This window comes from Lissotriton helveticus, chromosome 7 (assembly GCF_964261635.1).
Source record: "Lissotriton helveticus chromosome 7, aLisHel1.1, whole genome shotgun sequence".
NCBI lineage: Eukaryota > Metazoa > Chordata > Amphibia > Caudata > Salamandridae > Lissotriton > Lissotriton helveticus.
In genome coordinates this window covers 1,687,973,067-1,687,999,658 of record NC_136068.1, presented here as the reverse complement: position 1 = coordinate 1,687,999,658, position 26,592 = coordinate 1,687,973,067, and the positions used below count along the sequence as shown (strand labels likewise).

The 26,592-nt window shown below is 40.5% G+C and overlaps 1 protein-coding gene across 1 annotated transcript in view; it reads right to left on the bottom strand.

Moving 5' to 3' along the window:
* LOC144769635 (uncharacterized) overlaps positions 1 to 26,592 on the bottom strand; it is an 846,940-nt gene that overhangs the window by 527,248 nt on the left and 293,100 nt on the right. The window lies entirely within an intron of this gene.

Here is a 26,592-nt window from a genome sequence, read left to right as displayed (position 1 = left end):
CACTCATCCATGGAGTTACTCACACACCTAGTCAGTCTTGCAAAGAATCAATCACACCTCGATTTCCTCAACTATATAGTTATACACACCTTACTTATTGGAACATATAATAACACATATTTACTCTGTTATACAATCCCTGATACAAGTTCACAATAATCCATACAGCCACTCACACATTCACTGGCTCTTATGCACAGTTATTTATATATGTCAACTATCACATGTACTGTGTTTTACATATGTACTTACTTTGACATGTAGCACTGAGATATCCATTCACTCACCAATACACTCATGCACACAGTCAACCGCCCATACAGATGTTTCCACATGCACTTTTGAACCCATACATCTAGTGAATCAACTGCTCACACATCTATGCACAGAGTCATACACCTCCCAGACACCCACACACACACTCAGTCTCCCATACAAATACTTAGGCAACTAATCAATAACCCATATAGTTAGTCATATAGCTAATGATCAACACATGCATCAGATTACAAAACAACAGACACAATGATGCACAATTTAAAACAGTTTAGTCACTAACCCATGCACTCAGTGAGACACATTTAATCACTCACTTATACAGTCAGTCATGCACCTACTAAATCCTTCATCCAGACACTTATACATCCACTCATTCTTCAATATGTAAGACATATTTTAACTTTACAGAAGCATACAGTCACTGGATGTTGTCATCAGTGATGTCATCAGTGATGTCATTTGAGATGTCATCAGTGATGTCATCAGTGATGTCACTGACCATGTCATGAATGATGTAATATGTGACATCATCAGCAGTGGATTGCAGGTGCGCGATATATAGTTAGTGCAACTAACTATATATGGAATTTCAATGGTTTTGTGTGAGTAAAATAAGGTTTTCTAAATGCTATTTCCTAACTATATATGGTCTATAACCTATGGTTTTTTCAGTGAATTTTCAAGGTTTTGTAAATGCTAATTCCTAACTATATATGGTCTATAACCTATGGTTTTTTCTGTGAATTTCATTGGTTTTTTAACAGCTAATATCTGTAGCTGTAAAATGTATTCTTCTTTAAATCCAAAAATATATTTTATATGTTTATGAATAATTTTTTTTAAAAATATTTTTTTTTCTTCGTTCCCGCTTCGCGAATCGGGAAGCTTCCCGTTAGCTGACCTTGATGCCGCGAAATAGACCGCGAGCCGGTAAACGTTTCTTTACCGCAAGTGCCGCGTTAGAAAACAACATCGTGATGCCTCCCGTCCGCATGACGTTCCACGTTGTCGCGTGATACGTCATATGACGTGCTACGTTAGCGAACTGGTACGCGAAGCGAGTGCCAAAGCGCAGGTTTCTGGAAGCAAACCGGGAGGCCCTGCAAAGCGCTTAACGTAAACACAGCAAGTCATGTGACTTGGTAATAACACTTTTCATTGGTTCATTTCACTTTTGGTTTCCTAATGATGTAAGACTAGGTCATATAATCTAAAATGAACACTTTTGATTGGTTGAGAACTCTTGTTTTTCCCAAATGATGAAAATCCCTCCTTCTTTCCTCACTCTGACTTTCATCATTGTGAGAGAAAGACCCTTTGTGATCACTGAGCAATGGCTTCTTTAGTAGCTTCAGCTGGTGCTTCCCCACCACCTCCACCACATCCAAGGAAGAGTGGACCACCTGCTCAAGTTGTAATTCAACAAGAAGAAGAAGAAGAGGAACAGGAGGACGAGCACGAAGAGAGGCAGTTTTTGCCTGAGCAGCCCAAGACGTCTCACCGGAAAGAAAACTTCATTTGGCAATTTTTTAAAATTCCCAAAGGTCAGAAAAAAGTAAATGCAAGATACGTAACTTGCCTTATATGTCAAGATAGACTGTCCAGAGGGACCGACAAAAAATACAGTTTCGGAAACTACACAATGCATCGCCATATGACTAGGTGGCATCCTAACAACTACAGTGCTGCACAGTTTCGGAACAACCTAGATAATCTCCCTATTATGGCCAGAAGATCTGTTGTACCGGAAGTAACGGGACCAGAGGGCAGGGAGATGGTGCCAAATATACAAATGAGATTTGGTGAAGTAAAACACACCTGCGTATTTTGCGATGGATTCATTTCCTACGGAGAAAGAAGCATCACTCTGATCAACAGAGCTATTGACTATCATATGCAAGTTTGTCCGAAACGCCCAAAATAATAAATACTTCTTTTTTTTGTTTTGTTGCTCCTGTTGAGCCCTTTACAATGAATCGTTTTCATTGCCCCCTCCAAGAAAAACCCAAAAAAATATAAAACTGTTCCGAAAAATTCAAAAACAGTAAAAAAATGTTCAGAAAAATAAAAAAAAAAGTTCTTTTCAGAACTACCTCCCCGTTATTAAAAAATTGGTACAATATTTGGAACTGTGCCAACCTCTATTTCTCTTAGTTCGCTTCCTAGTTCGCTCGCTGGTACGCGAACTGGAAGCGAACCAAAAACAGTAAGTATAAGGGAAGGAAACACACACTTATGTTAAAAGAAAGACAGCTATAGGGGAGTAAACTAGAGATACTATTACCCATAATCCACTACTGATGATGTCACATATTACATCATTCATGACATGCTCAGTGACATCATCAGCAGAGGATTGCGGGTTTTTTGGCAACATGCCTTATCCACGGTTTAATAACGCTGCCTTTTGCTTTATATAAGTTTTCAAATTGTATGAAATATATACCAATAGGTCTTTATGAACCTTTAGGTAGTGCTTTTGTTCATGAGGTCTGGTCGCTTCCATACACATACAGATGTTTCAAAGATGATCAAGAAGTTTATCTGAATGGAGAGGAATGCACTGAGACGCCAGATCATTCACTAATGTGTAGGCACATACAGTTACACGATTCATGCAACAAACACCGACCAAATATGGCTTGCGTGTTGCAAGGCACGCCAGTTCCTGCTATCATCCCCACGTTCAAGTTGTTGGAAAATGGTAGTTATTTGATGCTCAATAATGAAGATTGTTCTGAGTTAATTAAAAAGTATTCCTTTTATCGTAACAGTAAGTGAACGGGTTATTTGCTGCAGAAATGTTCTATTTCCTCCCACACATGAACATAGGGAGTTTTCAATCTGGCCACAAATACCAACCTTGGGACACGTTTCAACGGCATGACAAGAATAAGAGCTCTTTTGTCTCAGAGAGAGGTGGCCTTGAGTTCGGCCCGTGAAACTTTCGTACTTCACATAGCGAACACCCGTACACAGGTTTGCCTTTCAATTTCAGCAACATGTTTCCGACTATCTTTAACGCATCCTCCACAAAATCCCTGGCACACTTTTTTAAAGTTGTTACCAGTGGTCTCGTGACTTCATTTGAGAAAATCTTTGGAGTCATCCCTGCTCCCTTTCATTCCATTTTCTCCACTCTGGTTCGTGGATTGCATTTTTACTTGCATTACCAGCGGACGCTCTTGTGCTTTTTTACATTTTTAAATATGGATGTCCCTCCTATGCAACCTCCGACCCTGCAGCTGCTGACACTGTTCCGCAATCGCATGCTAGAATATTATGGCACAATGCCGTTGGCGATATTAAGCACGGCATATGGATTATCTTTTCGGTTCTCCTACTTCACCTGTGTCCAGCCTGTATTTCACTGCCTGACCTGTGATTTCGATTGGGCCATTGATTTGTGTCTCTGCGGACCGGTTTCTCCTGATGTCGACTTTAATCAGCTGATGACTCCTATCATTACTCACGAGTTGATTTGTCCTGGCGAAAGGATTATGGCTGTGGCATTGATGCATGGACTACTTGGTCCCTGGAATTTACTGGCGGCAGCACAGTCTTTCTTGGAACACAGCTTTCTTGAAAACCCACCGAGCTGTCCTCTGATGGTGATAGAGGATCCGGTGCTGGGAGAGCACGTATGTTCTTTTCCGCTTTTAAATTGGATGGCTGAACTGTTTTCGGATGAAGACGGTGACTTCCTATTGGAGGCTGTTGCAGCTTATTTTGCATACACAGTTATGTCATAGACCTTTTTCATGTTTGATATGCTGAGTACTAGCATTTCATTGACAATTCATTGACTTATTTGTCAAGTTTTTATTATTTACCTTGCCTATTGGCTTAAGACTCGATAAAGTACTTGGCTGTTTTATTTTTCTTTAGCATTGAATTTTCCTAGTTTTTAATGCTTTACCTTGCGGACCGTCCACATATAAACTTGCAATCTGCTCTCATGAGATGGCACTTCTATTATCTTATTCAGTTCGTTTCCGGATCATGAGGAGGTGTCATCTAGGTCCTGGATATCTTTACACCGTGTTAAGTTAGCATGGGCTCATTACCGGTTTAAACGCCATTTTTCCTTTTTTGCAACTTCTGCACACGACACTTAGTTGTTGCTTTAGCTTTCCACCTAGTAGTTCATCGTGGTTTACATGAGAATAATATGTTATTGGTCTACTATCTGCTTTACTTGTTAAACTATATCTGTACAGCGAGTGCTAAAGTTTCAAGAACAACACGATACAGAATTGTTATGAGGTCTGATCTCCACGACTTCATACTCATAACATAAGTGCAACTTCTGCCAATTCTGGGCATGAGGCGGGTTTTATATTGCTTTGCCGAACACACATACACAACAGTTGATGCGGTTCACATGAAGAGAGAGCTGGTGTATGCTGATGTGATTCCTTCAAATCTAAGACACTAAAGTATGGACACGCCCTAAACCAACACAAAGAGACCTTCTTAGCAAATAATATAATATGTGTATTAGGGAGGGTGAGATATAAGCAGCCGCGGGCCGTGGAGGGAGTTACGATGGGGCAGGGAGGCGGGGAGGGGGAGAAGCAGGGTGGAGCCCTCTCTACCTTGCCCCTCCCCCTCCCCGCCTCCCTGCCCCACCGTAACTCCCTCCACGGCCCGCGGCTGCTTATAAGTGTTGCTAACTCTTATTCATTTACAGCATGTTAACATACTGTCACCATTCGCTTTTTATGTACTAGTAACTATGCTGGTAATTTTGCTACTGATAATATGTGTACTTGTATTCTCCACCCTGCTTCTCCCCCTCCCCGCCTCCCTGCCTCACCGTAACTCCCTCCACGGCCCGCGGCTGCTTATAAGTGTTGCTAACTCTTATTCATTTACAGCATGTTAACATACTATCACCATTCACTTTTTATGTACTAGTAACTATGCTGGTAATTTTGCTACTGATAATATGTGTACTTTTATTATCTAAGGTACTACGCCTGAGAAGACGGCATTAGTAAATAAACATTTCAAATACACATGTGTTCTTCTTAACTCCATGTTCTGGTTTCTAAGAAATATATAACGACCGACTGTTCATGAGTTCCACGTATCCTGAGGTACTATAAGTTCATATTCTGGATTGTCTAAACATTGAGAGTTTGTTATATCCAATGTGACACTGTACCTAGCTTGCTAAATAGTTTTTGATTACTAACGTGAGTTTTGGGACACCCTAATTCGCCGAGGTTCCAATCCTCTGTCCACAGTTCTGTGTGAGAACAGAAACCCTGCGACAGGGGCACCCCCGACCCTTGCTGGAGCTTCATCACACTTGCGATACAACTCCAGCAATGCGCCACCTTTACGGCACAGATACATCACGCATCTGTGCTGTTTTTGCCCCATGATGCGCCGCATTGTAAATGCAGCACACCATAGGTGACGGAACAGCGGCACAGAATGACTAACACATCCCTGGTGATGCGCCAGTCATCATAAATCTATCCCTATGCTTCTTATCTTGTTAGAGATGAACCGCCATATGTATCATAAAAGTTATTTGCATTTCCTAAATAGCGAACTTTAAGGAATAAATAGCGATTCTTTACCATTCCTAGTTTGCGATGAGCTATTTGCTAATTAGCCGAATGTAGCCCAATGAAGCCCAATGTAGCCCAATGTAGCCCAAAGATGGCCGCCAGACACACAAAAAAACAAATGTAGCCCAAATATCAGCCAGATGTAGCCCAACTATAGCCCAGTGACAGAATGACCAATCAGCTTCGCAAACCTCCGTTACGCGAAGCGGAGCGCTGTTACAGATATATATCTTTTTTTGAACGTTAATTTCTCAAAATCCACTGGAGCACATATATTGAGACCTAGCAAAGGCACATCGGGCTACCAGTCCCTAATATTTTGCCAAGTTTCGTGCAAATCCATTCAGCCGTTCAATTATTATTTTTATTATTTTTTTTTGCCCCGCTGGGCCCTTTTAAAACCTCCACATCAAACCTAGGGGGTCAGCGAGGATCTACTATGCCCCCTTATAGTTATTTCCCCCTTTGTTTTGACCTCCTCTTGTCTCTCGATCCTACCGAGAGACAAGATGGCGGCCGCTACGGACTGTTTGGAATGTTGACAGACGCCGGAGAACCAATCAGCTTCGCTTCACAAAGCTCCGTTGCGCGAAAAGTCCGCGAACCAGAGCGCTAACCGGTCCGCTGTTACAGATATATATCTTTTTTTAAACGTTAATTTCTCAAAATCCACTGGAGCACATATATTGAGACCTACAAAAGGCACATCGGGCTACCAGTCCCTACAATTTTGCCAAGTTTCGTGCAAATCCATTCAGCCGTTCGGGCTAAAAGTGAGGCCAACCGCCCTATGGAAAACTCAATGTTAAAAACACGTTTTGGGACCCCCCTTTTTTCTCGGCCCCCACTGGACGAACCCCCCCCAAATTTTCAAGGGCTGCTCAGAAACAAAATGTGCCATTTTCCTGAAAATTTCAGCCGATTCCGTCCACAAACGCCAAAGTTATTAGACATAGAATTTTCAAAAAACCCATAGAGAAAAAATCCTAACTATATATACCTACTGGCGACCGCCAGTAGGTAATATGTATATATATATATACATACATATATATGTATATACATACATATACATATATATATATATATATATTCACTGAAAAAACCATAGGTTTTAGACCATATATAGTTAGGAATTAGCATTTACAAAACCTTGAAAATGCACTGAAAAAACCATAGGTTATAGACCATATATAGTTAGGAATTAGCATTTAAAAAACCTTATTTTACTCACACAAAACCATTGAAATTCCATATATAGTTAGTAGTACTAACTATATATCGCGCACCCGCAATCCACTGCTGATCATGTCACATATTACATCATTCATGACATGGTCAGTGACATCACTGATGACATCACTGATGACATCTCAAATGACATCACTGATGACATCACTGATGACATCTCAAATGACATCACTGATGACAACATCCAGTGACTGTGTATTTCTGTAAAGTTAAAATATGTCTTACATATTGAAGAATGAGTGGATGTAGAAGTGTCTGGATGAAGGATTTAGTAGGTGCATGCCTGACTGTATGAGTGAGTGGTTAAATGTGTCTCACTGAGTGCATGGGGTAGTGACGAACTGTCTTAATTTGTGCATCATTATGTTTGTTGTTCTGTAAACTGCTGCATGTGTTGATCAGTAGCTATATGAGTAAGTATATGGGTTATTGATTGGTTGCTCAAGTATTTGTATGGGAGACTGAGTGTGTGTGTGGGTGGCTGGGAGGTGTATGACTCTGTGCATAGATGTGTGAGCAGTTGATTCACTAGATGTATGGGTTCAAAAGTGCATGTGGAAACAGCTGTATGGGTGGTTGACTGTGTGCATGAGTGCACTGGTGAGTGAATGGATATCTCAGTGCTACATGTCAAAGTAAGTACATATGTAAAACATAGTACATGTGAGAATTGGCATATATAAATAACTGTGCATAAGAGTCAGTGAATGTGTGAGTGGCTGTATGGATCATTGCGAACTTGTATCAGGGATTGTAAAAGAGAGTAAATATGTGTTAGTATATGTTTGAATAAGTAAGGTGTGTATAACTGCATAGTTGAGGAAATTGAGGTGTGATTGATTCTTTGCATGACTGACTAGGTGTGTAAGTAACTCCATGGATGAGTGACAGTCTGTGAGTGTCTGTTTACACTGAGTGTATCTAAGGTTATATTAGAGTCTGAAGAGGTTCATCGTATTATCACATGAATGATGTCATCAGTGATGTGATCAGTAATGTCAAATGAGATGTCATCAGTGATGTCATTTGAGATGTCATCAGTGATGTCATTTGAGATGTCATCAGTGATGTCATCAGTGATGTCATTTGAGATGTCATCAGTGATGTCATCAGTGATGTCATTTGAGATGTCATCAGTGATGTCATCAGTGATGTCACTGACCATGTCATGAATGATGTAATATGTGACATGATCAGCAGTGGATTGCGGGTGCGCAATATATAGTTAGTACTACTAACTATATATGGAATTTCAATGGTTTTGTGTGAGTAAAATAAGGTTTTTTAAATGCTAATTCCTAACTATATATGGTCTATAACCTATGGTTTTTTCAGTGAATTTCAATGGTTTTTTAATAGCAAATATCATAAGCTGTCGATTGTCAAGTACGTGGTAAGAAAAAACATTTTCGTGTTTATGCACACTGATCTGCTTTCAATGCTGCCCCCCCCCTCATTTCTATTAGGAGTACTCTCTCTTTCCAGATAGTGAAGGTTAGTTAACGCAGGCCTTTGCCCCCGTTGTAATCCGTCGTGCCTGCTTCTCTCTCCATTTGATTGATTGTTATCCAAGCATTTGCAAACAAGCACAGAATCGCCATACTCTGTTTGGTCTTTGCAGATAGTGAAGGATAGGTAAATGCAGACTTTTGTCCCCATTGTAATCCGTCATACCTATTTTTCTCCCCATTGATTGATTGATTGAATCGAGCATTGAATTGTTCGAAGTTGGTTCTCTTAAGGATCTTCTCTGCCTGCAAACGGGGAAGAATAGGAATATTCTCTCTCCCTTTGCAGATAGTGAAGGGTAGGTAACGCAAACCTTTAACACATCGTGCCTATTTCGTTCCTCATTGATTGATTGTTTGCCCGAATTGGTTCTTTTTGGAGGTATTCCCTGTTTGCAAATAAACGTAGGAAAATCTTTGCAAGTAGTGAAAGGGTAGGTAATGCGGACCTTTGTCCCCCGTTGTAATCTGTCATGCCTATCTACTCCCCACTGATTGATGCACCTGTTTCACCCGGACCATTTACTAGAGATATGTCATCTGGCCCGACCAGAGAGCACCCCTAGTGAAAAGGACATATGCAATAATAACGAAGTGATCACTGTATCCTGTTAACAGAAACTTTAGCATGAAACAACCTGGAAAGAAAGGAATAGGAAAACGAAAATCAGTAGGCCACTGATGAACTTTTTATTAAATAACAAACAAAGAAACGATAACAATACGTAATGATAAAACCTATTATTGTCCTAGAAACAAGAAACGTTAGAAGTAAGCCCGTAATAAGAAACCTGAAAACAGTAAGAGAAACCAAGTGTGACATTGCAACGGCCACAAGGCAACGAGGCTTCATCGCCCCTCACTGCCCCAAAACGTGTCTGTCCCACCGCCTGCCACGGCCAAATAACGGCAAACTGGGAAACATACAAGTCAGCAGACATCCGCCCCATTCTGGAAACTTCCAAAGTGCAACAGGTTTCCGGCTACACCCAGCCGGAAGCAACACATATAAGGCGGGTCCTGCTGCCAACCGTCGGCAGAAGATCATCACGTAGGGTGTAGCCGGAGGAAAGGCCGAGGCCGATGGCACCCGTCCAGGGGGATTGCTACGACCACCCTGGAGAGTTGCAAGGGGGGGAATGTCTGTGTCCTCGACCCTCCCCTCTCTCTCCCAGTCCGGCCACCATCAACCAGAGGCCGAGGCCGACGGGATCCGGCCGCGGTGGCGGTAACCCTGGAGAATTGCAGGTTAGACCCTCTCTCTCCCAGTCTGGGCCAGCATCCATGGAGGGCCTGGGAGTGGAGAGGCCACTGCACGAAAGGCCCAGGAGAGGCACCACACGCCAAGGCCTGCCCCACCGGATGAGCCAAGGAACCAGTTCATGGGGCCAGAGCAAAGGGCGTCCGGCCGCCATCCACCGGAGGTCCGGCCCAAAGACGGACGGGACATTTCTTCTTTCTTTTATAATGGCTGCGACAACACTTGGGGGGGATGTCTTGCACATGCCTCCGACCCCCCCCCTCGTCCTCATCGCCTGGTCCGGCCATAACAAATGTCAAGTGAGACGCCGTGGGGTGCACTGGGTGGCAGAGACGGTGCGAACAGGCCTCTCCCGCCTCCCCAGGTGGAGGCTTCCCAGCTGCACCCTCAGCGCTCCAGGCGCCCGGAAAAGGGTTCTTCCACTGTGGCGATGCTGCAACGTCTCACCCGGCAGGGTGGAGCCCGTCCGCTCATTTGACCCCGCGATCGCCGGTAGCTACGGAACTCTCAAAATGGCGGTCGACCTGGCAAGAGCGGGCCCAGCATAAAGAAATGGCCCGGTCACTGGTTGACTCCACCACCGTAGTCCTCCACGACCTTGAAGATTCTAGAGGAGCCGCGGGAGTCCCCGACCCCCGCAGACACCCCCGATGGGGAATGACTGCCATGATCGCCCGTGGAGTGACGAAACTGTAGCCGCGGGATGTCGGCGCTCCCATGCTGGCGCCAGCCTCAGTTTGAATGACTAGAATCCTGCAGACCTCAGTTCCGGTGAAAGCACAGTGTGACCCGGTAGGAAAAATGGTTTCACCCCCTCCCCTTTTTGACTGATGGTTCAAACCACCGATCCTTTCCTTTGCCCTTTTAACGGAACTTTGGACTGCCTCCTCCCCCCCCCCCGCGGCGCCCCACGCCGTTATTTGGTGGGCGGCAACTTACTGGACATCACCTTGGTGCCATCCAGATTTCAGCGCGTTCTGCTGCCTTGGAACTATTCGCACAACAGACCGCTACTGACGACCCACCCCCCGGGACGCCCCACGCCGGATACCCAAATCAGTGCGGCACCCAGGCAACATCTTCTGAATTTTCATAATTTGAAAGAACTAGTAACATGTCCTCATCAGGAATTTCCTCTTCAATCATCTCATCAGGAATCTCCTCATGAAAAGTCTGCAATGATGATTCTTGTAACTCTATGGTCTCCAAACATTCGATAAATTCGCCATCAAGAGATTGATCAAAAAAATCATTCAAGTCATCTCCTCCTTGTGAGAATATTTCATTATTGGTGCTGTCAATTTCAATAAATGTAGTGGATAATTCAAAAGAAATTACCACGGTCTCTTCATTGTTTAAATGTTTTTACTGTTTTTGTTTTGTTGCATATATTTATAAGTTATTAAAGTTTTATATTCCTACTACTTTGTTGGAGTGCTATATATTTTTAATGTGACACATAATTGTAAAAACTTTGATGTACAAAGAGTCATCCCTGGAATCTTCCGCTTCAGGCTCGGTCCCCTCCCCAATCACAATACAGGATGGTTTTCAGATAGTAGGAACGCGTGTGGTGTGACGGATCTCATCGGGTGTGGGCCTTGATCTACTATAACTCCTTTGAAGAGGGGTGATTCTTTACAGCTTGGGCCATAAACTACATCTGCAGGGCTAGCTGATAGCCTGGGACCGGCCTGGACAATCGGACACAGAGGAAGAGGAGTGTCAGAGGGTGCGGTAGTGAATAGGGCGAAAGGGAGGTGTCGGGCGGGCACAGGGTGTGATTCTCAGGGAAGAGCAGCGCAGATGGGGGGAGGTTTATTGCCCATGCATAAGACAGAGAGCGGGGGTGACCAGTGCCTGGGGAAGATGCTTGCGAGGGTGGGGAGCCATGCTACGGATCGACAGCGTGCAGAGAGTGGGTCTGGTCAAGGCATCTAAAATGGCTGCCGTGCACGACAAAAGTGTGGCATTTGAAAAAAGGCAAGATGGCGCAGACAATGTTTTTCAACACTTCCTCATTTCCTTCGAATCGAACGTTAACAGACGTTGGGGCATATTACCAAAGTTAAGCGATATTTATCCCTAACGATGCTTAGCAACGAATTTTTTACCGCTAAGCATCGTCAGAAATTATCGCAGATAAACCTTGCTATTATCAAGGTTTATCGCAAATGCGATAAAAAACGGCCGCAATGCATTAATATCGCTGAAAAGTCAGCGATATTCATGCATTACCGAGCTAATGCTCTTAGCCATGTTATCCACCTCCCATTGGATGACATGGCTAAGAACTGCTCAGGACAGGTGTTACTTTTTGGAGATATTCGCGCTTAGCGCGAATATCTCCAAAAGTTGGTAATAGGAGATCCAATTTTTGCACTCTATACTATAAGTCTTTTTTTATACTACAATCACTTCGCTACAACCTCATGAATTAAAAATAAAAATGAATAATGTCTCAAACAATTTTTGATTTCTAAATATAAATTTATTCTTCTGAATTTTCATAATTTGAAAGAACTAGTAACATGTCCTCATCAGGAATTTCCTCTTCAATCATCTCATCAGAAATCTCCTCATGAAAAGTCTGCAATGATGATTCTTGTAACTCTATGGTCTCCAAACATTCGATAAATTCGCCGTCAAGAGATTGATCAAAAAAATCATTCAAGTCATCTCCTCCTTGTGAGAATATTTCATTATTGGTGCTGTCAATTTCAATAAATGTAGTGGATAATTCAAAAGAAATTGCCATGGTCTCTTCATTGTGATCCATTTTATTTTGAAATTTCTTGCTGTAAATTGCAGAAAAAAATAATCACTTTCATTTATCGTTTTTAGTAATACATAATATAAAACTAACTTTATCAAGTATTTAGTATAACAGAAGGACTGAAAATGAATAACAGAAAACATTTTTCAAATTATCTTAAAGTATACAACATAGTTCCCCTTACAAATTAACAACTCACCTTTTTGAAAGTAGGAGAAGTGTTAGTACTGTGTAAATCAAACACCAGAAATTGAGCACCAAAAATTCCTCACAAATGTACCTCAGACAGTAGTATCACAAAATGGCTGTGGTTTCCTCTCATTTTAGATATATACATAACCAATTAACTTTCATCACACACAAATACAAAACCAAAGTAACATTTTAATTGGTTCTAAATTTCAACACTTTCAAATGTGTTTTCCCCATGCAATTTTCCATAGGACATTTAGATACGTCTACAGCCTGAATGGCTGAACGGAATTACACCAAACTTGGCAAAATGGTACATCAAACCTAAGAGGTCAGTGAGGATCTACTATGCCCCCTTATGGTCATTTGCCCCTTCACTTTGGCCTCCTCTTGTCTCTCGATCCTACCGAGAGACAAGATGGCGGCCGCTACGGACTGTTTGGAATGTTTATAGACGCCGGAGAACCAATCAGCTTCGCTTCACAAAGCTCCGTAACGCGAAAAGTACGCGAACTGGAGCGCTGCCTGGTCCGCTGTTACAGATATATATCTTTTTTTGAACGTTAATTTCTCAAAATCCACTGGAGCACATATATTGAGACCTAGCAAAGGCACATCGGGCTACCAGTCCCTACAATTTTGCCAAGTTTCGTGCAAATCCATTCAGCCGTTAGGGCTAAAAGTGAGGCCAACCGCCCTATGGAAAACTCAATGTTAAAAACACGTTTTGAGACCCCCCTTTTTTCTCGGCCCCCCCTTGACGAAACCCCCCAAATTTTCAGGGGCTGCTCAGAAACACAATGTTCCATTTTCCTGAAAATTTCAGCCAATTCCGTCCACGAACGCCAAAGTTATTAGACATAGAATGTTCAAAAATCCCATGGAGAAAAGGATTGATTTCCATAGGGAAATCGCAACATTCTATTGGGAATAACTTTGGCGTTGGTTGAGGAATCTGCCTGAATGTTTCCTCAACTTTGCCACGTGGCTCTCCGCTCCTTCCCTGAAAGTTTGGGGGGGGATTCGTCAATCGGGGGCCGAGATAAAAGGGGGGTCCCAAAACGTGTTTTCCCCATGTTAATTTCCATAGGGCGGTCGAACTTTTAGCTCGATCGGCTGAATGGATTTTCACCAAACTTGGCAAAATTGTAGGGACTGGTATCCCAATGTGCCTTTTCTATGTCTCAAGATATGTGCTCCAGAGGATTTTGAGTAATTTGGGTTCAAAAAAATATATATATCTATAGCTGCGCCCCGGGCGCGCCACGCGACTTGCGCACGGAAAGCTGATTGGCTCTCGGGTGTCTGTAAACATTCCAAACAGTCCGGAGCGGCCGCCATCTTGTGTCTCGGTAGGATCGAGACACAAGAGGTGGCAAAAAACAAAGGGGGAAATGACCAAAAGGGGGCAGGGAAGACCCCCCCTGACCCGCTAGGTTTTATGTGGGGGCCATAAAAGGCTCCGCCGGGCAAAAACATTTTTTTTTTATTTTCGATTTTCGCGGGGGGAGCGCCCGGTACGCGCACCGGGGAGCGCACCGGGGAGCGTAGCATGGGGAAAACCCCGTTCATTCACTGCGTCACCTCTATGACCCTTTCTTGCGTCAATACACCCCTTTTGCATACATTACACCTGACGTAGGTATAATGTGGCGCAGGGGTTTGCAAAGTGACGCATCTACCTAGATGCGTCACTTTGTAAATATGACTCAATAAGGTGCATTTTTAACAGCACTGGTGCGTCACAAAAAGTGACGCACCGGTGGCGTAAAAGTGACGCATGGCCTCATAAATGAGGCCTTCAGTCTTCTACTCATGCGTCATATTAAATATATGACGTATTATGTCGCAAGTACTTTTAGATATGTCAGTATTTCAGACGTATCTGTAAGCGCAAAAGTGATGCATTGCTGGAGTGTGTCACAAAAATGATGCAACTCCAGCAATGCATCCTTTCACATGGGGCCAGGCCCCATGTGAAAGGGCCTGCACCAGTCTTATGCCTGCTGTGAAACAGGCGCAAGATTTGGACACAACAGCGTCATAAAAGTGACATAGTGATATCTCATAGATTTTACTGCATCACCTCTACGACCCTTTCTTGCGTCAATACGTCCCTTTTGCATACATTACACCTGACGTAGGTATAATGTGGCGCAGGGGTTTACAAAGTGATGCATCTACCTAGATGTGTCACTTTGTAAATATGACTGAATAAGGTGCATTTTTAACAGCACTGGTGCGTCACAAAAAATGGCGAATCATTGTGGAGTTCCCAAAAGAATATTTTTTAGTGGGGTCACGCCGTGACAGGACTGTGTGACAGATCCTGCACTCCACTTTTGGAGCATTTACCTTCTTCTGGTGAACAGGTATGGAAAAAAATTTCCAGATGAAATGTTCTTTGTATTTTGGCTGAGGAGGCTCTTCATCGATGAATTCATTGGAGTCATCTTCACTGCTGGATAGTCTGGCAGCCATGATAATCCAAGATATCCAACAAAGAACCGAGAGCAAAACAGGCAGGTCTTTCATTCACAAAAGTGAAAGAAGAACTGAAGGAAATGGGTGGGGATTTCATTCTTTATAAAAAAAATATGTTAGCAACCAATGAAAGTGTTATTTTCAGGTCACATGACCCGACGCGCTTACGCTGCGCGCCCCGGTGGGGTTACGTAGTGCGTTCGTATGCGCGTGGGTGCTTCCGGATGCGCTTACGCCGTGCGTATCACGCAGACGCGGCTACGCGATACGTTACGATGTTGTTTATATTCGCGGCAACAGCGCTAACGGGACGCTCACCGTTACGCGCCCCGGGGCGCGCCGTAACACTGTGCTTACTGGTGAGCGCATCGGTACGCGCCCCGCAAGTGCTCCGGGCAAAAAAAAAAAAAAAACTATTACATAATTATACAATGTAAAATTCAATTCAATATCACATTTCATACCTATAGAGATTTGCTATTAAAAAACCTATGAAATTCACTGAAAAAACCATAGGTTTCACACCAGTTATAGTTAGGAATTAGCGTTTTAAAAACCTATTAAATTCACTGAAAAAACCATAGGTTTCACACCAGTTATAGTTAGCTGGAAGTTTTACTCGCATAACACCATTGAAATTCCCACGTTATAGTTAGTTGGACTCACTATAACTTGCGCCTGCAATGCACTGCTGATGACGTCACATATTACATCACTCATGACATGGTCAGTGACATCACTCATGACATCACTGATGACACCATCCTTGTGACAGAGTAACAGACCTCCTTTCACTGTAATGTAACCTTTGAAACACATATTCAAAAATAGAAAGTAAAATTTTCAAAAAAATGGACATACCCATACCAGTTACAACAACCAATTCAGTAATTCCACCATCTATATACACATTCACTCATTCACCAACAGTTCTGTGTAGTCACTCATACATATACTCACTCATCATATACAGTGATACACCTATATATCCTGTTACACAACGACAGTCATCCAAAAGTTACTCATACACATACACACACATGCAAATAAACTATTGAACATCCATTTATTTGCATACACAGCTATACACACACTACCACCTTACTTCTAAGAAAACATACACATATTTACTCTGTTAAACAATTACTTATAGAAAAACATACTTATTTAAACAGGAACTCTTACAATCCCTCACTCTCACATATACTTACTTATATACATTAATATTCACATATACTACATTAAAAGATATGTAGTTACTGATAAAGACACTAGTGAGACAGTCATTCACTCACTAACACACACATATACACACTCATCCACCCATACAGTCCTGCACATATGCTGTCTTCTAAACACATACAAACAGAGAGTCAGTCATCCATGCATCTATGTGCTAAGTAATACCCTCACCAATCCATATAGACACTCATACTGATATTAAAAAAAACATCTAAGAACCCATATACATACACATGTAGCTACTCACCAACCCATTTAGCCACTTATACACAAAGTGAAACACTTATACATATATTTAAATATTTAAACATTACTCACTAATATTTATTTTTCAGAAAGACAGACATTCACTGGATGGTGTCATCAGTGATGTCATGAGTGATGTCACTGACCATGTCATGAGTGATGTAATATGTGACGTCATCAGCAGTGCATTGCACACGCAAGTTATAGTGAGTCCAACTAACTATAACGTGGGAATTTCAATGGTTTTATGCGAGTAAAATTTCCACCTAACTATAACTGGTGTGAAACCTATGGTTTTTTCAGTGAATTTAATAGGTTTTTTAAATGCTAATTCCTAACTATAACTGGTGTAAAACCTATGGTTTTTTCAGTGAATATATATATATATATATATATATATATATATATATATATATATATATATATATATATATATATTACCTACTGGCGGTCGCCAGTAGGTATATATAGTTAGGATTTTTTCCCTATGGGATTTTTGAAAATTCTATGTCTAATAACTTTGGCGTTTGTGGACGGAATTGGCTGAAATTTTCTGGAAAAAGGAACATTTTGTTTCTGAGCAGCCCCTGAAAATGTGGGGGGGTTTCGTCCAGGGGGGGCCGAGAAAAAAGGGGGGTCCCAAAACGTGTTTTTAACATTGAGTTTTCCATAGGGCGGTTGGCCTCACTTTTAGCCCGAACGGCTGAATGGATTTGCACAAAACTTGGCAAAATTGTAGGGACTGGTAGCCCGATGTGCCTTTTGTAGGTCTCAATATATGTGCTCCAGTGGATTTTGAGAAATTAACGTTCAAAAAAAGATATATATCTGTAACAGCGGACCGGGCAGCGCCCCGGTTCGCGTACCTGACGCGTAACGGAACTTCGCGTAGCGAAGCTGATTGGCTCTCCGGTGTTTGTCAACATTCTAAACAGTCCGGAGCGGCCGCCATCTTGTCTCTCGGTAGGATTGAGAGACAAGAGGAGGCCAAAACAAAGGTGGAAATAACCATAAGGGGGCATAGTAGATCTTCCCTGACCCCCTAGGTTTAATGTGGAGGCTTTAAAAGGGCCCCGCGGGGCAAAAAAAAAAATTTTTTTTGTTTTTTTGCGTGGGTAGCGCCCGGTCCGCGAACCGGGAAGCGTTCTGGGCAGCGTACTACAATGAAAAATGAATAAGAGACTTTTCAAATGCAGTATGTTAATTGATTGTTGGTTTTGTTGATTATTTTTTATTTTCTTTATTTTTTAAGCAATTTTTTTATTGTGATTGTGTTTCATAATTTATTAAACTTTCTAACATTTCATTGTCAGAAATTTCATAATTATCATGGAATATACATTGTAGTCTCTGAGGGTGTAAAATGTCCTCATTTGCAAGGAGGTTATCTACTGCTTGTACACATTGCAGTAGTTCATTGTCCCAAGTTTCATCGAAAAATTCAATGTCAATTTGATCAATTGTATCAATCAATTCTTGGCTGCTCTCTTGCAGGTCCATTTCAAAAGAAACTTGGTTTTCGCCTTCCATTTTGCCTGAAATTTGGATTAAAAAAATATATATTAGTAGAGATAGGGCAATGTTGGGAATAATTTTAGATAGGCATTTTTTATCAGTGAATTTATCTTTGGGCAGTGTATAGTATCAGAGTGGAAGTAGGAATATAAAAAAGTGTATGTGATTTAACGTAAGTAAATTCATAATTATACAAGAGAAGCCTAACTCCATCCATAACTATAACAGAGAAGTCTCTCTAAATCTATAACTACTACAGAGGGATAGTATATATCTATCAGAAAAAGTTTACCATATTAACTTATAGTGCACAATATACTTCAGTTTTAAAAATAAAAACTTACCTTTAGAAAGAAGTTGAAGGAATTAGTGAAAATACTATTGAAATGTACAGCAAGAAGTAGTAGTCAAAATGGCTGTGTTTTCTTCTCTTCCTTTATATATATTCAGGTATATAACCAATGAAATGTCAGGTAAAAAAAGTAGAAAATGAAAGTAACATTTTCATTGGTTGTCAATTCCAACACTTCAGATGTGTTTTGTGAAGTAATTTACCTCAGGGTATTTAGAGAGGTCTACAGGCTAAATGACTAAATGGAATTCCAATCAAATTTGTGAAAATGGTAGGGATTGGTATGTAGTATGAGCTAATCTATATTTGGTGAAATTGTCTCCAGTGGCTTTTCTGTGAACTACTTTCCCACCTTTTTTGATGGTGCGCTTCCCAGGGAGCGACCCGGTACGCGAACCGTTGAGCGCCCCGGTTCGCGAACCTTAAGCGTTCCGGGAGTCCACCATTTTGTGTTTCGGTCGAATTAAGATACAAGATGGAGGGCAAATAATGTTCAGAATGGGTAGAAGGGGGCACGGTAGAGTTATCTTGACCCCCTAGGTTTTCTGAGGGTGGCTGAGGAGGCTTATATGTGCGAAAAAAAAACATTTTTAAAAAAAATTTCGCAAGGTTAGCTCCCGGTTCGCGTACCGGGTAGCGCCCCAGGGAGCGTACTTTGTTGAAAATTAGTGAAAAATGTTAGAGTAAAATAATAATTGTGAGTGATTAGATGTAGGGTAGCTCTGAGAAGAGCTTTTGGGTTTATGGTACATTTAGGTACTTATAAGTAGGTACCAATGCACATTCTTAAATTCAGAGTGAAAATTCTGTTGCCCTCATCTGAGAAGTGAACTCCATCTCCTCTGTAGATATCTTGCATGTAGTAACGCAAGTTATTGTTGTACAGGGAGCCCATTCCATGGTCTCTCATGTAAGCTGAAACAGATTTGTTTACATGCTTCCTCGACTTCTCAATTTGTGGACAAAATTGGTCTGACCACCTCCATTTCTGTCTTTGGCATATATTTGAATATACCAAGGCAGTCTGAGGAAAAAGTGCCATTAATTGCTCAAAGGTGTCCTTTAAAAGCATTTCCAGACCTACACCAGTCAAAGTGCCCAAGTCATTACCTCCACAGTGCACAATTAACAGGTCAGGTTTGGGCAAATGCATAAAGGTTTTCACCAATGGTATCAATTGGTGACATTTTAATCCTCTGTGGCCAAACCACTTAATTTCCACATCTTGTAAATTGAGGTTAGGTAAATTCCTGTTTTCAACGTACCTTTGAGCCCAGTGAATATAACTATGTCCAACAATCCAGACAGAAAACATGGTGAGAGAAGGTTCTCCTGCAGTCAGATGAAGTGTGGCAATGAAATGGCAGTTGAAAAAATGAGAGTGTAAAATGAAAAAAAACTGTGGAGTTTCTGTGTTCATGAAGCAGTAACAGTGATTGGTGGATTTTGATTGCTGAAAACAGAAAGTTAGGGTGCACGGATGTGTTCTTTGAAAGATGTATTTTGAGTGGTCAATAAAAAATCATTAAATGAAAGAATGCACTGGATATGCAGGTGCACTGAGAGTTCAGAGTTCAATTGCAACATTGTTGTGTGAACTTGCAAACAACAGAGGTCTTCCAAGAGGTGGTTGCCATGCAGAAAAGGCAGAAAGAGCAGAGGGGGGAAGGGTTTTCATTTGAAAAAAAGTGAGGGAAGAGTTTTGATTGGGTGACATGAGAGATATGTGTGAAGAATTACAGCATTTCTGTGCTTTTGATAGCTGCAGACTCTGGAGTGCATACCTTTTGCTCTGCTGAAGACACATTGGTGTGTTTCTGAGACTGTTTTCAAACTCAAAGTATTTGCTAAGGTGAGAAAATATTTCTTTAATTTAGATAGAGAATAGTGTGCTTTAAGGAGAAAATTATGAATTATGTGGCGCAAATTGCTTGCAAATATGCTCCCACCTGTGCATGGAAAATTTAGATTTTGAATGTTTGTGTTACATAGCCATGTTAAAAGTGATATAAACATGCTGCAAAGGCAATCAAAAAACGCTTTTATGTGTCTTAAGGACATTTTAAGTAATTTTCCCATGTGCAGTGTTTTGAAATTATGATTTGAAAATCGTTTTTGGGGTAAAGGAATTGTTTTTAAATTTTTGACAAGGACATAATGGTGTATGCTTCTTTATACGGCAATTGACTGTCCCTGATGTTATTTTTCCCATTTTAATGTAAGACCTTTCTCTGTGGCGCAAGTTGCTTGTAAATATGCTCTGACCTGTGCATGGGAAATTTAGATTTTAAATGTTTGTGTTACATAGCCATGTTAAAAGTGACCCAACCATGCTGGAAAGGCAATAAAAAACACTTTCATGTGTCTTAAGGACATTTTAAGTAATTTCCCTGTGGGCAGTGTTTTCAAAATATGAATTGAAAATCGTTTTTGAGGTAAAGGAATGTTGTTAAAATTTATGTGCGCCATATGCCCCCAAATTCGTCCCTGATGTTATTTTTCCCATTTTAATGTAAGACCTTTCTCTGTGGCGCAAGTTGCTTGTAAATATGCTCCGACCTGTGCATGGGAAATTTAGATTTTAAATGTTTGTGTTACATAGCCATGTTAAAAGTGACCCAACCATGCTGGAAAGGCAATAAAAAAACACTTTCATGTGTCTTAAGGACATTTTAAGTAATTTCCCTGTGGGCAGTGTTTTCAAATTATGAATTGAAAATCGTTTTTGAGGTAAAGGAATGTTGTTAAAATTTATGTGCGCCATATGCCCCCAAATTTCGTTTTCAGGGGTGCAGCAGGGTGTTCTTGAGACACCCCTGCACCTTTGGAAAAATTCCTAATTTGCGATGAGCTAATTGCTAATCGCAAATTGCACCTTCATTCCTATGGGCCTCCTGCTCCATGGAAATGAATGGGTAATTTGCAATTAGCAATTTGCTCATCGCAAATTAGGAATGGTAAAGAATCGCTATTTATTCCGTAAAATTCGCTATTTTGGAAATGCAAAATAGTTATATGATACATATGGCGGTTGATGTCTAACAAGATAAGAAGCTTAGGGATACATTTATGATGACTGGCGCAATGAAGTGGACATCACTTACTTCATTGGTAGAGCTTTACATGTATTATGTCCTCTCTATTCTTCATCAAGTGTAACTTTAATCTGCAATCCTGAGTAGGCCTCACCTTAAACAAACCTCTGGATAGGCCACACCTTATCGTCATCCTGAATTAATCATTTAAAATGCTAGGGACAGATTTATGATAGGTGAATGCCTCTTTTGCGCCACTTACAAAACACTGTCCACGGGGAAATGACTTAAAATGTCCTTAAGACACATGAATGTGTTTTTTTAAAGCGTTTGCAATTTTTTGGGGTGACTTTTAACATGGCTATGTGACTCAAACAGTCAAAATCTAAATTCACCATGCACAGGTGGGAGCATATTTACAAGGAATGTGCTCTATGGGGAAAGGTCTTATAATGTAATATGGGAAAAATGACATCAGAGACACTGAAATGCCTTATAGAGAAGCATACACCATTATGTCCTTGTCATAAATTTGCAAACCATTACTTTTCCCCAAAAACGATTTTCAAATCATAATTTGAAAACACTGCACATGTGGAAATTACTTAAAATGTCCTTAATTCAAATTTTGCTATTCCTTATTTTGCGATTGCACTGAAGGATTTGCAAATTTTGCGATTCCTTAAATGCAATGTATCAAACAAAAAATATGTAAAAAATGATATTAAGGATTTGGAAACTACCACCAACTTCTAGTTTGTGGTAATTTGCGAATTCTTTTCAAAAAGCATTTTTTTCCAAAAAACAAAAGGTGCCATATGACGCCTATACATGTCCTTTGGGCATGTATGTGTGCCATATGCCCCCAAATTTCTTTTTCAGGGGTGTAGCAGGGTGTTCTTGAGATACCCCTGCACGCTTGAAAAAATTCCTATTTTGTGATGAGCTAATTGCTAATCGCAAATTGCAACCTTCATTCCTATGAGCCTCCTAGCCCATGGAAATGAATGGGTAACTTGCAATTAGCAATTTGCTCATTGCAAATTAGGAATGGTAAAGAATTGCTATTTATTCCTTAAAATTCGCTATTTAGGAAATGCAAAATAGTTTGATGGTACATATGGTGGTTCATCTGTAACAAGATAAGAAGCTTAGGGATACATTTATGATGACTGGCGCAATAAAGTGCACATTACTTACTTCATTGGTAGGCCTTTACATGTATTATCTCCTCTGTATTCTTCATCAAGCGTAACTTTAATCTGCAATCCTGAGTAGGCCTCACCTTAAACAAACCTCTGGATAGGCCACACCTTATCGTCATCCTGGATTAATCATTTAAAATGCTAGGGACAGATTTATGATAGGTGTATGCCTCTTTTGTGCCACTGTGCGTCACTTTTATGATGCAGCGGCGGTGCAAAAGATTTGCTATGAGGCGACAACATTACAAATTGATGCATTTAGGCAGATATGCCATGGTGTAAAAAAAACGTACCACATGAAACCAATGCAGCAGTGATGCAAAAGATGCACCATGTCGCAAGACAGGCCTCACTTGGGGCCATATGTATCAAGCTAATTAGCATTCGCAAAGATCAAAATTCTACGAATTTCGGCCTTTGCGAATGTTAATTAGACAAATGGTATGTATCAAAAAGTTTGATGCAAAATAAGGAGTAGCAAAATTTGCTATTCCTTATTTTGCAATTGCATTGAAGGATTTGCAAATTTTGTGACTACTTAAATGCAATGTATCAAACAAAAAATATGTAAAAAATGACATTAAGGATTTGGAAACTATTGTGGTAAATTGGTGGTAATTTGTGAATTCTTTTCAAAAAGCTTTTTTTCAAAAAAACAAAAGGTCCTATATGACGCCAACACATGCCCTTAGGGCATGTATGTGTGCCATATTCCCCCCAAATTTATTTTTCAGGGGTGCAGCAGGGTGTTCTTGAGACACCCCTGCACCCTTGGAAAAATTCCTAATTTGTGATGAGCAAATTGCTAATCGCAAATTAAACCTTCATTCCTATGAGCCTCCTAGCCCATGGAAATTAATGGGTAACTTGTAATTAGCAATTTGCTCATTGCAAATTAGGAATGGTAAAGAATTGCTATTTATTCCTTAAAATTCGCTATTTAGGAAATGCAAAATAGTTTCATGCTACATATGGCGGTTCATCTGTAACAAGATAAGAAGCTTAGGGATAGATTTATGATGACTGGTGCATCACCAGGGATGTGTCAGTCATCCTGCGCCGCTGTTCCGCCACCCATGGTGTGCTGCATTTAGAATGCGGGGCATCATGGGGCAAAAATGGCACAGATGCGTGACGTATCTGTGCTGTAAAGGTAGTGATTGCTGGAGTTGTATCGCAAGTGCGATGCAGCTCAAGCAAGGCTCAGGGGTGCCCCATCTCCACAATGTTGCGTCAAGACCTATGCCTGCTTAAAGCAGGCGCAGGGTTTTGACGAAGCTTTCTCCTATCTGATTGTAAATACGGCACACCATGGGTGGCAGATTAGTGGTGCACGTTAACTGGTGCATGCCTGGGGATGTGCCATTTAACATAAATCTGCCCCTTTACATTTAAGTATGTGCAGGACACACAGAGTCGGTGAGGCTTATCCAAGGTTAGGAAGAGATGAGTCCTGTTCACTGAAAATTTAGACATAGTCTTCACCTGCTCAGCATTGCTGGACATGGCTAAATAATAGCTGCAAAATATTACTCTTGTTAAACAATTTTACTATTATAATCTCTGAGATTTGTCTCTTACTCTGCAACATCTCATTGTTGTTATCTTTCTTTAAAGATAAAGACAACCTCAACATGAGCGACAATCTGCAATCAGTTGATTTTGACCTCATCATTGAACTTGTAATTGAAACATCAGTGGATGTTGATCCCTTGGATGATTTAAATCCTGAGGATGAAGAAGAGCGTGATGAGGATGCAGATTTGTCCGAATTATATGACATAGGATGGGAAGCTGACCTGCTTGAGCCTATGGAAATATAAACATTTATTTTTAAAATTTATAATTAATAAAAAGTAAAAAGGTAAACCGTTTAATTTAAAAATAAAGACACCTTCAAAAGCAGGTTATGTGTAGTGTCTTCAATAAAATATTAAAATATGCTCATAAAATTAGATCAGATTCACATATAAAATAGCACAGGTAACATAAATATAAATGTCATTTCTTTTCTGCTATTTCTGTATTGTAAATTTGCAAGGACTAAAAAATCTTCTATTTAAAATGTCAAGTAGTGTGTTAAGTTTTTGATCACTGTTATTGTTTTACTGTTTGGTAATAATGGTTAATAACATTTTTTATTATATTTTACCACAGATTCAACTGCAGATCATTTCAAGATTTCACCATGCCAACAATAGAAAGACAGAGAAAGGCTGCAAAACGTCAAAGACAGCAGGTGAAAGAAAATAAGCAGCAGTCCTCTAACAAAAAGATTTGTCAAGTCACGAAGAAAGCACCGGGTAAGAGCACAAAACATTTCATAAGAAATATGTGTAGTAAAAAAAATATTACTACAGAAAATGTTTCAGTCCATAAAACGAGAAGGAATTCAAATGGAAAGGAAAGGCCAATCAAAAATGTTACTGCTAGAGCAAGAGATAACTCTGTGCATGATAGTAGAAGGAAACAACAGTTTAGGGAGATTCGTAAACGAATGTTCCGCAACAGGATAATTGGCAATTTGTTAAAAAATATTAGGAAAGGTCAACAGAAACTGGTTTTTTATAAGAGAAAAAAAAAAGTTGAGAAAGTTATTGATCAGGCATTTGAAATTAAACGTAAGTTATTTATTTTGATAATCAATAGAATTAGGAAGCTAAACAAGGCAATTTATGATTTCAAAAGAAATAGTAGATGGAAGAGAATAGTTAATCGTAGTAATTTTTGTGAAGTTTTTTCTGGAGAATGGATGCATAGTTCAAGATGTGAGGCATTTTTTAATGAGGAGAGTTATTTCCAGGATAATGATTTGGTGCATGCAGTTGACACCAGTGGTCGTGCTTATGAAGTGAAAGATGGTTGTCCAGTTGAAAAAGAAAAACTTGTGACAACAGAGGCAGAAGAGGTGGTAGGTAATGAGGTTTTAGGAAGACGTGCTAAGGGTCCTGTGTACACCTGGAAGTGTAGTAGTATTTGCAGTGTGCGACAGGATTCCATCAATTTGCTTTGTGATTTTGTACGGTCATTTAATAAGAAAAGTTTGAAGCAGAAAATAAGGATGTTGCAAGAATTAGATCCTTGCAGAGTAAGAGAAGTGACAGGTTTGCATGGTCATTCACTGGCTTGTCTTTCCAGGAGAGTATGCCAGAGTGTTTTTCATCATTTCAGGATGCTAGCAGTGCATCATAATAAAGTGAGGAAATTAGTTAGAATGTTGTATTATGCTAAGAGTCCAGCAATTATGCTTAAACAATTATGCGCTGCTCTTTTGCATGGTTCTGAAATAGATGTGAAGAATATATGTGAAGAAATTGAGTTTTGTTACTTTGGAAGTAAAGAGGAGAATGTTGAAATTGAGCAAGAAGAAGAGGGTCATGTGGAAGATAGTGTACAGGTTTCCAGTACAGATAATTTCCAGAGGGAAATTGAAATCAAGTGAGAGGCCTAATTTCACTTGTGTGTGTTGTCGACGCACTTATTATAAGAATCAGACTAAGTTAGTGGATTTATATGCAAAAAGTGAAAGGGAAAATAATAGTGAATGGAAGGATTTCACAACATACTTGATGGTAGAAAATTGTTTTGATTTGGGATTGGATCAACGTGTGTGTACTTATTGTTGTTGCAAATTAAATCAAAACCAGATGCCTGCTAGAGC